Source organism: Bolinopsis microptera, chromosome 10 (genome assembly GCF_026151205.1).
Source record: "Bolinopsis microptera isolate Bmic1 chromosome 10, MBARI_Bmic_1.0, whole genome shotgun sequence".
Lineage (NCBI taxonomy): Eukaryota > Metazoa > Ctenophora > Tentaculata > Lobata > Bolinopsidae > Bolinopsis > Bolinopsis microptera.
In genome coordinates, this window is record NC_087081.1 from 12,823,060 (window position 1) to 12,836,452 (window position 13,393).

Consider the following 13,393-nt stretch of genomic DNA (forward strand, 5'->3'; position numbering starts at 1 on the left):
GAAAAGGGTTGCCATCGAAGAAGATCGAAATAAAAGTCTGATAATCTTTGGGCTTCCGGAGACTGAGGAGAACTTGCATGCTAAGGTATCGGGTATTCTGTTGGACCATCTCAACGAAGTACCGAAAATCTTGAGCTGTAAACGAGTTGGAAAGGACACAAGTACAACTGAGCAAGTCAAGCCAGTGAAATTCACTTTGTATAGTTCAGATCAAGCTCGTACCATCTTGAGCAAGACTAAGCTATTAAGACATGTTGAGGGGTTTAGCTAAGTTTATATCACTCCTGATAGATCAGCTGCAGACAGGATTGCCTACAAAGCTACAAGACATATAGTGTAATATGTAGGCTGTTTGCAGCAGTTTTAGAGTAGTTTTAGCAGTTGTGTAGATTGTAATTTAGTGATTAATATGACCGTTAGTAATGAGTGTAGATTTAGGTAGTTAAGTGACCACGTGGTATCACGTGGCGCGTGTCGATAACGCATTTCTGGACACGTTAGGATTAGTTCTGGAAAAGCTCTTTAGGTGACGTGTTTAATCAAAGTGTTAACCGCTGATCTAGAACGCCAAACGTGGCCCGTCTTGCCACAGTTTAAGTTGTGATTGTTGATAATATCTTAATATTCATCATTCGAACGTTATTACTCGATTCAACTGTTTCCTTTGTTCAACTCTAGCTTAGGACCGAATTGTAGCATTTGAACCGTTTGATTCACAGCACCGCACTTAGTTGCATGTATGTAGTAGTCATATCAGAGTAATTGGCAATACAAGTTATCGTGATTGTCGTATTAACGTAGAGTTCAATACTTAGTTATTGTGAGTTATTGCAGTTGTCAGTCGCTACAACGACTGAGAGTATAGTGTGTAGTGAGAGACTTGTGAGCAGGCACTGTATACCATTGGTACGCCTCGGGAGGACTGGTCTGGTTGCCCACCTTATTTTACACTATCTGGAGAACCTAGGAAAGTGGTACCATGTCTGGACTCGCAGGAATGGAGCAGGAGATGAAGGAACTAGTAGAGGAGGAAAAACGGATTGTGGACCAGATAGTGGAGGTGAAAATGGAAATGAAGTCTTGGGACACAAGTGAGAAAGAGGCGGAGATAAAAGAGAGCAAAGTGGAGTTGTTTGATTTGAGCGAGAAGAGAGAGGAGTGTTTGAGCAGAGTGAGAGAGTTGGAGAGAGATATGAACAGGTGGAGAGAAGAAGCAGAGCTTGAGCGAGAGAGATTGATGAGGGAACCAGAAGTAAAGTTGGAGAACACGAGCAACTTATTTCAAGAAAGAGCGAGAACGACTGAGAGCGAGAATCTGCAACCCGGAAATACAGAGAGAGATAAGGGAGAGTACACGATGAAATGTAAGGCGCCGAGGTACAGGAAAAATGATGATTTCTGTACATTTCTGCAGAGATTCGAGCAGTGGGTCCTGTTATGCGGAGTAAAGGACAATCTCGACTTGAGGCTTGCAAATCAGATAGAAGACGATGCAAAGTTCAAGAAAGTGAAGAACATCCGGCTATCCAGTGATGAGAGAGGTGACGTGAAGATGCTGATTGGTGCGGTGAAAAGAGAGATATATCCCGCTACTGATGCAAGAATAATGAGGACAACGTTCCATAAGATGAAGCAGGAAGTGTTGGAGAGCGTGGAGCAGTTCGCAGAGAGAATACGGGATACTGCTGAGAAGATCTACCCGAGAGCTGTGGAGAGAGAGTGCAGGTATCACTGTGTTGATACAGGGCGTGAGAGACCCCGCTATTAAAAGACGGCTCCTTCAGATGAACACGGAGACAGATTTTGATAGCGTGATCCGGTTAGCTATACAGGAGGAGCACATATCCAAGGCAGTAGAGGGAGATATGGACAGTGATCCGATGACTACACTGGAATTCTCGGCACCTACTTACGGTGTTGGCAGGCAAGGTGAGAGAGAAAAGGATGAGAATGACTGTCAGATGTGTGGGAAGATGGGTCACAAGGATGACTCGTGTTGGAGCAATATTGTGTGCCAGCTGTGTGAAGGTAAAGGGCATGTTGCCAGTGTTTGCAGGAGTAGAGTGAGTCCGGTTGAGCAGAGTAGCAGAGAGGCGAGTAGAGGTGCGAGTAGAGATGCGAGTAGAGGAGAGAGTCGCAGGCCGTTGATTTGTTATAATTGTCACGGTGAGGGTCACATTCAAAGATTCTGCAACGTCGACAGAGGGCGATCTGGAGGACGAGGAGGGCAGTACAGACCCACAGAGACTGAACAGTATGGAATGAGAGACCATTTAAACGGGCGTGCGACTGGACGAAATTGATTCCCCGTCAATCGCAATCTAAATCATCTGGGGAGCAGAAGGAGGTAAATGCAGTAAACTGGGAGCACATCTTGGTGGCTGGGAGTTGCAGAGGAGTGGAAGCCTACCTTTTTGTTGACAGCGGGTCGGCTGTGAGTATTGTGTCCACGGGTTTTGTGAGAGAACTGGGTGTAGAGAGCGGGATCCGACCGTGTGACATGACATTGAAGTCATTTTCTCAAGACAAGATACAAATCAGGGGAGAGTTAGAGCTACAGGTGGTAGTTGCTGGCAATAGATTTGTACACACCTTCGTGGTAACTGATCTGTTAGACACAGAATTCCTGATTGGAGATGATTTCTTGAGGTCAAATAGGGTAACTCTGGACTACAGCAAGTGCAGACTGGTGCTGACTAATGGAGATAGTGTACCATTCACGGAGAAGCCGGAGAATGTGAAGCAGCAGATAAAAGTTAGATGTAGCAAGGTCACAATTATTCCTCCTAACACGGTGCAGTACATCAGGGGAAAGTTACAGGCGAAAGGAGTGAATTTTAAAGGTGTGATTAAGCCACAGTACAAGCAAGGTATTGGGGACACGGGCATTTCATTCGCTCATGCAGTTGTGCACTCTGATAAAAGATTGGTCCCGATAAAGTGTGTTAACTCTACTGATGAGCCAATAACAATCCGCAAGAACAAGATCGTCGCACTATTGAAACCTGTAGGCGGTAAGAAATTTATACACGGCGTGCAGAGGATCAGAAGTCACGATATCGGTGTTAGAGGGACTGCGATTGATAGACAGGCTCAGGAGAACAGGGGTCAGGCAGAAAAGTTCAGTGGTGAGAGATGGACTCAGAATGAGTTGTTTGAGAGTCACGGGCTGAACATGATAAAGGCGACAATGTCTAATGCTGAGGAGGACAGACGAAGCAGAGTTCCATTCAGAAGAAGTTTTGCGGAAGCATCGTGCCAGACAGAGGTCATTCTAGATGAGAGATCGGGCGGAGAAGAGTTTACCAGGTCTGTGGGTGTCAATACCATTCCGAGTCACAACGCTTCAGCCGTTAGTGAATCCTCTAGTAATGTTACATATGATCACAACGCATCTTCCGTTAGTGAATCCTCTAGTAATGTTACACGTGATCACAACGCTTCAGCCGTTAGTGAATCCTCTAGTAATGTTACACATGATCACAACGCATCTTCCGTTAGTGAATCCTCTAGTAATGTTACACGTGATCACAACGCTTCAGCCGTTAGTGAATCCTCTAGTAATGTTACACGTGATCACAACGCATCTTCCGTTAGTGAATCCTCTAGTAATGTTACACGTGATCACAACGCTTCAGCCGTTAGTGAATCCTCTAGTAATATTACAGGTGATCACAACGCTTATTCCGTTAGTGAATCCTCTGAGAATAGTTTTAGTGTGATGAGTAACGCAGATAATGTCATGTGCGGTATGGGAGAGAACAGCAGAGTGTGTAGTAGTGGGAGCGAGATAGTAATCGGTGATGGAGCACATGGCTGGAAGAATAGTTTGAGTCCTGTCATACTGGGGGAGAGCAACAGTACACTAGCTTACTCACCTGATGAACAGAGTACCCCTGTAGCCAGTGGAGTACGTTCTCTAAGAAATAGAGCTCAGTTAAAGAGGCCGGATTACTATAGACCGGTGTCGAAGATTAGTGTTGTTTTGAAAGGGGTGAAGGACTGTTTACTTGGTTTTTAGAGGATTGCTGGTCAAGGGATGCCAGTTAACCTGTTGCTCGGGCAGATACGACGATTGTTGTCATGTTTTGCAGACTACCTGGTACCTGTGGAAGGTGGTCATCGTTGCATTTCTTATCTCCCGCCGTGCTTAGGGTAGGCCTGGTGTCCTTGATATCAGTTGATATTGTTAGTGATGTCTGGTTTTTATTTTGAAGGGCTTGCTACCCTGGAGAGTGGAGAGTTTGCTAGAGGTGGAGTAGTTGATTGAACCGTGGAGAAGAGTAGAGCGTGAGTCACCTTGAGTTCCGGTAGAGCATCGCTCCTGATGCCTAGGTTTGCCTTTAGATGACTGGATTTATCATGTGCCGATAAGGTTTAATCTAGATGATTTGACTTCATATCTATAAATATGACGGTCTGCAGTGACTTATGTGAAGTTCGTAACTAGGTGTACGGAGATAATTGTATACGTTATGTTCGTAACTAGGTGTACGGAGATAATTGTGTAAGTTATGTTCGTAACTAGGTGTACGGAGATAATTGTGTAAGTTATGTTCGTAACTAGGTGTACGGAGATAATGGTGTAAGTTATGTTCGTAACTAGGTGTACGGAGATAATTGTGTAAGTTATGTTCGTAACTAGGTGTACGGAGATAATTGTGTAAGTGTAGGTTCGTGCCTAGATGTACGGTACCTGGATTAGGAGTATGGATGTGGAGGACGTGTTCAACAACGGGTGGTGTGGACAGAGACGGTGGATGGTAGACGGTGCTACGACTTCGACAGAACAGCAGAAGAAGTAAGGGAAGTAGGATGGACAGTTTAGGAGAAGGACAGTTAGTAGGGTAGCAAGTTTTGTAAATATTTTGAAGTAGTTGAAGTTTGTAACGTGAAGTGTATCACGTTAGTTTTTATAATTTATTTGTATTGTGTCACGTGAGATTTCACGTGTAGTTTTAATTATTCAGATTTGGTACGTGATGGTACACGTATTTTTTAAATTTTATATTTTTGTAGCACGTGTAAATTTTTTAAAGGGTATTTTTTTCGCGTGAGTTGCATCACGGGGATTTTGTTGGTATCTTTATTTTTAGGGTGTTGTTTAAGAGGGAGTTTTAGGATTTTTTTAAGGATTTAGTAGGTAGGGGGGATTTAGTCGAATTTGTCAATACCTCCTGGAGATATTGACGAAATCGATTAAATTTTCCCGGGGGATATAGTGTAATATGTAGGCTGGTTGCAGCAGTTTTAGAGTAGTTTTAGCAGTTGTGTAGATTGTAATTTAGTGATTAATATGACCGTTAGTAATGAGTGTAGATTTAGGTAGTTAAGTGACCACGTGGTATCACGTGGCGCGTGTCGATAACGCATTTCTGGACACGTTAGGATTAGTTCTGGAAAAGCTCTTTAGGTGACGTGTTTAATCAAAGTGTTAACCGCTGATCTAGAACGCCAAACGTGGCCCGTCTTGCCACAGTTTAAGTTGTGATTGTTGATAATATCTTAATATTCATCATTCGAACGTTATTACTCGATTCAACTGTTTCCTTTGTTCAACTCTAGCTTAGGACCGAATTGTAGCATTTGAACCGTTTGATTCACAGCACCGCACTTAGTTGCATGTATGTAGTAGTCATATCAGAGTAATTGGCAATAAAAGTTATCGTGATTGTCGTATTAACGTAGAGTTCAATACTTAGTTATTGTGAGTTATTGCAGTTGTCAGTCGCTACAACGACTGAGAGTATAGTGTGTAGTGAGAGACTTGTGAGCAGGCACTGTATACCATTGGTACGCCTCGGGAGGACTGGTCTGGTTGCCCACCTTATTAATCAAGTATCTGGCTGGAAAGCCGCACAATGTTTTGAGTATAGAAGGTTTGTGATTTTATTTGGGTCTATTGGGGTCTGTAGATCAAAAAAAATTTGGGTAGACAAAAAGTTATGTGTCTTTAAAGTCTGTGGCCACGCCCTTTTGACGACCGTGGGAAAATTTAAACTTTAATTATTATAAATTCGTAATCATACCATTGCAGCAAGTGGGGTATCGAAACCAATGTCTTTTGACCCAAGGAATCGAATGGTGATGTCTATTCGGCTCTTAGACCACGCCCAGCTCCGATAACCACGCCCATATTGAAAATTGATCACTAAAATTCCCGGAAACAAATACCGCTTTTGTAGGACAAGTGAGGTGTTGAATCCAATGTTTTTTGACCCAAGGAATCAAATGGTGATGTCTATTTGAATCTCAGACCACGCCCAGACAAGATAGCCACGCCCATATTGATAATTGAGCACCAAAACTCCCGAAAAAATGTTGTTGGACAAGTGGGTTGTCAAAACCTATGTTGTTTGACTCAAGAAATCGATTGGTGATGTCTGTTTAACTCTCAGATCTCCTACAGATAAGATAGCCACGCCCTTATTGATATTTGAGCAACAAATTTCCTAAAAAATTACATAATTTCTTGAATTACACCTTTTTGCACAAAAAGTTCGATTGGGGATATCGAATTTACTTTAAAATGATGCCCAGGCACGATAGAATCGACCAAATAACCTAAATCCCCGGAATAACATATATCCCCGGAATTATATTGATAAAATAGCCACGTCCTTAACTTATTGATATTAATTACTAATTTATTTTAGATTTAACCGTAGAACGAATTCGTGTTTCCCTGATGATTTAACAGAACGTTTCGCAATTTGAAATTGCCGTAAAAACATCTTAAGAAAGGTAGAAATAACGATGAGTATTCAGGAGAACCGAACTGGACTGTACACATTGCTGAAATAAATTATCGATATCTCTGTAGCTGTTATCTCATCCCTTCTTCGGCCGCAAAACCAGTAATGGGGCGTCTACTGGTTGGGTTGGTATTGTTTAGCACAAAAAGACATTATTCAGCTGATTGAAAAAAAGACTATTTACATGACAAGAGGACGATGCCATGGATTGGCCACTTTTCCTGGTATTACAACTATCATGATGACTGATGAGTAGTCCGGCAAAAGCCAGCAAAAAAACCGGTAAATAATCGATCAGGTACGAGCTTACACTCGTGGACCGTGGTAGAGGAGATTGATCTTGTCCAATAATTTCTGAATATCAGCACAGATATGTTCATATTTGAGTATTACACACACAGGATAGTAAACTCCAATATCAAGGAAGAGAAAGCATGCTGTGACAACCACATAGCCTGCAAGGTTGTTAAATACGTATTAGGAGGGAATACGTATTGGAATACGAATACGTATTAATCCTCGAAAATTGACGTATTACGAAAATTTCGATAAGCTAACATTAATTTCGCAAAAAATGTTAGCTTATCGGATTATCCATGAAATTTTATTACAAATTTAAGTTATCATGTATAACTGCACTCCTTTAATGCATGATCGATGATGAGGGTGGCAAATCAGCGTATTACGGCGTATTATGGCGTATTCGTGGACGTATTTAACAATCCATAGAAATTACCGTATTACGGCGTATTACGACGTATTCTTTATTAGAACCGAATACGTCGTATTCTTTCACGAAAATTTGACGTATTTAACAACCTTGATAGCCTGGGTAGTCTTAAAATGATGCGATCTTGATCAAATTGTATTAGGGGCCATCTACTTAGGACGTCCAGCAAATAGGGAGGGGGTGGTTTTGGAATTTCGGACAAATCCGGACAGGGGAGGGGGGTGGTTTCTGAAAATCTGGACGTCCGGAAATTTTGGCAGAATTAACGAAAAAGTCTCATTAATTTCAACTCTTTGACAATGAATTTGAGTTGGTTTTATTTGTACTCTTAAAAGTAGCTGGAAAACCGGACGTCCGGACAGGGCACCCGGACAGGGCACAGTGGTCCGCGAAGGGGGGGGGGGGGGGGGGGGGGGGGGCTGGCTATAATAGACCCCTTCTAGGTCATTTTGTTGCCTCAGGTCCAGGAGATGTTTCCTGTAGTATTTTCACCCAAAATACGTTTAATGGCACTTAGAAGGGAGGGGGTCTGAAAATCTGCGATTATGGCGGACGTCCTAAGTAGATGGCCCCTTAGACTTCTGTAACCATGCACTACTGAAAGGCGGGAACTGTTCTGGTATATAAGTTTCAAGAAAGCGTTTGATAACGTACAGTTTACACTGCACTGTAGGTAAGTATGTAATGTTCAAGGTATTGGTAGCCTATAGGCTACATCCCCTTAAACTTTAAAGATCGTTGAGCCCCCACTGGTCAGGTATGAGAAGACAATAATCGAAGTCCTATCTCCAGAATTGTTGGGGTGAAAGCAGGCTTGCTACAGGGTGATAATTTACCACGTGACTTGCAATTATAGTCCTTGTCTACTGTATGAAAAAAGCCATAGGTGATGACGAGGAGTGACTTTGGCCAATAAACTAGAATAAACTAGAAACAGCAGAAGAGTGGGGCCCAAGATCATCACCGACGTGGACTTTGCAGAAGGCATTGCTTTGAAATCTACGGACATCGTCAACTGTGCTTTTAAGTTCTTGCTCCGAGTAGAATTCTCTCACTCTCAGCCAGTAAAGGGGATATCTTCACGGTAGAAGTTGGGTGTCGTGGGTTCTACCACTTATCACTACCACGAATATTCAACTTCCTTAACATCAACCGGGATAAGAAGAGGAGGGCACTGAATACATACCATTGCAGCAGTGTCCCTCAAAGCATCTTAACTATTAGGTTTATTCGCTACAACAAGACCTGGATTGACAACTGGCAACTGGCTGAAAGACCTGGCCCAGTGTAATCCTGATGAACAGCTGACCGTTGGGCTCATAAAACGTCGTTTAAAGCTACATCTGGGGTCGTAAGTCTCAGACATCAGAAGTCAGATAGTGTGGATGATTCTGCGTCTGAAAAGACTAGAGAATTGAGGTTATTATAGTTGGTTTGATCTACCGGGCATCTCGAGGGAAACAAAAAGTGTACGGTGTAGAAAAGAAACACGTAATAGAGAGGTTCACATGATTGCAATTCCCAATCCCTTAATCCCTGATATCTGTAGCCCCTCGAATAACCTGTCAAGCGTCTTATGTATACTATTAGGATGTAGGGCCTTATATCGTACGCATTGTGTCATATTATGAAGTTATGATGGAATACATACAGCTCTACTATATTATTTACTCCAATTATCTATGTTACTGAGTGAAAACAAACTCTAAAGAAGAATGACGACTCCGATACACGACAAGGATATATATAATGGTGAGAGATAATTGGAGTTATTCGGACCTAGATCCAACTTCGCAACACTTGTCGTTGCAGAACAGAGGGGAAATTAAGCATTAATTTTGTTCGAAAGCGGAAGGATCAAAATACACCAACTTTTGCCTTTGTTTGGCAGTTTTCAGAACAGTTTTTTGACATATCAATAGTCATTAACAGGCCCTTTCTCGTAAAAATATTTTTGAATTTAGTTCTTGCTTAGTTTTCGTGGATTTAATTATAATTCCTGGGATATGTGAAGTTATTTGGTCGATTCTATCGTGCCTGGGCATGATTTTAAAGTAAATTCGATATCCCCAATCGAACTTTTTGTGCAAAAAAGGTGTAATTCAAGAAATTACGTAATTTTTTGGGAAATTTGTTGCTCAAATATCAATAAGGGCGTGGCTATCTTATCTGTATGAGTTCTGAGAGTTAAATAGACATCACCAATCGATTTCTTGAGTCAAACAACATAGGTTTTGACAACCCACTTGTCCAACAACATCTTTTCGGGATTTTTGGTGCTCAATTATCAATATGGGCGTGGCTATCTTGTCTGGGCGTGGTCTGAGATTCAAATAGACATCGCAATTTGATTCCTTGGGTCAAAAAACATTGGATTCAACACCTCACTTGTCCTACAAAAACGGTATTTGTTTCCGGGAATTTTAGTGATCAATTTTCAATATGGGCGTGGTTATCGGATATGGGCGTGGTCTAAGAGTCGAATAGACATCACCATTCGATTCCTTGGGTCAAAAAACATTGGTTTCGATACCCCACTTGCTGCAATGGTATGATTACGAATTTATAATAATTAAAGTTTAAATTTTCCCACGGTCGTCAAAAGGGCGTGGCCACAGACTTTAAAGACACATAACTTTTTGTCTACCCAAATTTTTTTTGATCTACAGACCCCAATAGACCCAAATAACATCACAAACTTTCTATACTCAAAACATTGTGCGGCTTTCCAGCCAGATACAGGATTATATTTTACACTACAGTTGTCGACCAGCTACTCAATAAAAGGACAGCAGAGCCTGACAAAGTTCATGTAATCAGGAACTTTAGAGTTGTTAGCTCAGAGAAGGAGCCTTGAGAGTTATATATTTTCTATAAATACAGTATTATATGTTTTTATTCATTGATTAATTAGTTTTTTGCTAGGGCCCAATGTTAATGCGGGTGTAGTATTTCTTACTGCACACTACCGTGTTTTGGTTACCCCTCTTTCAATAAATAATTTGGGTTTCGATATACTGGGATACCAGATACTAGATATTCGGGCTATATTTGTTTTCTCCTTTTATATCTGAGTTTATTTAGAAGCATTCAATTATGTATAATTATGTATTGTTTGAAAAGATTTAGATAAAAGTTACATTTGCATTTTTTTTTTTTTATTGAAATCTTTCAAATCAGTCAATTACATACAAGTTTACACAATGAATTAGTTAAATATAATATTGTCCTCTAAGCATGGATTGTCAAAGTTGAAATTGTCTCGGACAAAATGTATGTAACCAAAGGACCTGAGGGTCACCAAAACACAGATATTGAGTGCAAATGCAGCTCCTGCACAAGCATGGGCCCTTATAAAATTGTAATAAGTTACTTTAAACAAAATCACACACCCATTCAATCAATTCATAAAATATTGTGCTGTGAGATGAAATTGAGAAATATGTGAATGCAGACAGCAAGAATAGATAATCTTGAATAAACTATTTTACGGATTTGTTTCTATTGAATAGTCAAGTTCAGAGTCCGAATCCACCGGGATAATTTTCCCCCACATGTAAGTGGAAAGTTTACTTTTAAAATCAGTGATACTCTCTATCTCACGGATATCTAGAGGAATGTGATTCCACTTAGTGTGGGTCCTATAGAAGAAATTCTTGGCAAAAGCGTTGGAGCTTGCTCGAGGTGAGATAGAGCTTACAAAACATAGAGAGTCCATGTGACTATTTCTGAGCCTTGAGTGGCCTTGAAATGGTTGCAAATATGAGGGTAAAGTGACAGGTATATGTTGCTTCACAATTTTAAAGAAGAAGATGAGATCCAAGAAGTCAAAGCGGTCTTCAATCGGCATAATCTTCAGCTGTCTGCATTTTTGAATGTATGTGGATGGTGGATAACTCATATACTCCTCGTGAAGAATCCACTTAATAGCACGCTTTTGGAGGCCCTCCAGCTTGCTTATCTGGGATTTTGTGACTGGTCTCCATATAACCGAGCAATGCTCAAATAGGCTCCTCACTAAAGTGAGATACAGTACTCTACGACGATTTACGTCTTGGACAAAATAACAATTTCTTCTCGCCATGCCTAATTTTTGGTTTGCCTTAGAAAGGACTTTGGAGCACTGATCTTTCCAATCGAGATTTGATGTCACAATTACACCCAGATCCTTTTCATGATCAACATAGTCAAGTGTGATTCTTCCCATGGAGTATACAAAGTTAAAGAGTGGTAGGACACTAAGGAGGGAAACTGTTTCGGATATCCTTCCTGCGACGGTGAGGACCTTACATTTGTCGGGATGAAATCTCATTTTATTAGAAAGTGACCAGTCATGGAGATAATCAATGTCCTTCTGCAGTCGCAGGATATCAGACTCCGAAACAATCTTACGCCAAATTTTAGTATCATCGGCATACAGTGACAGTTGTGTGCCTGGTGAAATCCCCACTGATATATCATCAATGAACATAATGAACAGCAATGGTCCCAGAATTGACCCTTGAGGTACACCAGACTGGGCGTTTCTCATAGAAGAAAACTTGCCACTTATCAAGACCTGTTGTTGCCTGTCTCTTAGATAATCAGTGATGAATTTCAGTAGCCTCCCATCAATACCAAATTTGCTCTTTAGCTTAAATAATATAAGATCATGGTTAACCGAGTCAAATGCTTTGGCAAAATCAAAGTAGACTACATCTGTTCTCATATTTTCATTCAGTGAGAGCGCTAGGCTGTCGCACAGTCCTACAAAAATTAATACGACGTTTTGATATTCAAAATTGGTTCTGTTGCGATAGTGTAAACGCAAAAGCTAGCGCCATCCAGCTCTTGTTATCGCCATTTAGCGCTAATGGCTAACTCGCACAGATTATCCGTCTAATACACGCATGTCACATATAATATGACCAAAACCGTCGAAGCCGGCTTTTCCCACCTTAAAACGCATTGCAGCTTAATCTGTAATGCTCAGATGGGGCAGACTAAATTTGTCGTTCTTTAGGTTAATGGAATTGAAAATGGTCTCGAAAAGTCGAAAAATTTGCGACTAAAATTATGGTAACAACAAGAATTTGTGTGAACCAAATTTATTATATTGGCGCGCGCGTACGTGAAGCATGCCGTTAACTGTAATTTTAGCGCCATATGATAAAGGATTTACTCATTCGGAGTTGACGCCATGTCGTGCACAGCAAACAGGTAGCAGCTGGGTGGCTAAGCAGTTGCTGTAAAATGTAATGCCACATGCAGCCTGCAGGGTGGCGGGTGCCACGGGTTGTAGAGGAAGTAAATACTGTTTGGGATCTTACTATGAACAGCTGATTGGATATATTACACAGTGCTGTGATTTTGTTGGTAAGATTGGAATGTGGGACACTGTGATGCTACATACATGCTACATGAATAGGTGTCCTTCTAGTCGTTGGAGTGGCCTGCATCACACACATCTCTTGAACGACGTAGAAAACGACTGCCGGACCATGAATGAAGATCACCATATGTCCCACCCATGACCCAGCTGGCAGACAAGGAGAAACTTGTCAATTTCATGATTTTTATTATTTTCTTTCACCTCTGTATTCCACTTTGCACGATTATCTTTTATTAATTTAATTCAGAGCTTCTTACAGCTTTACAGGGACAAATTAACCAGTTACAGCGCACAAGGTCTCCTAATTCACACAGCAAAGTAATGTTTATCAGTTATAGCGATGTTACTTGGTAAATAAATTAGCATCTCAGCACTAGAGCTGTCCTAACTTTCTAATTAACTTGAGGGACACATATAAAATGAAGGGGGTCCAGCTAATCAAGCTAACTACTGAATATGAAGATTGTTATCTGTTTCTTACTGGCCCTTACCGGGGTGCTCAGTATCGATGTCAAGACCCTCCTGGATACAACCTAC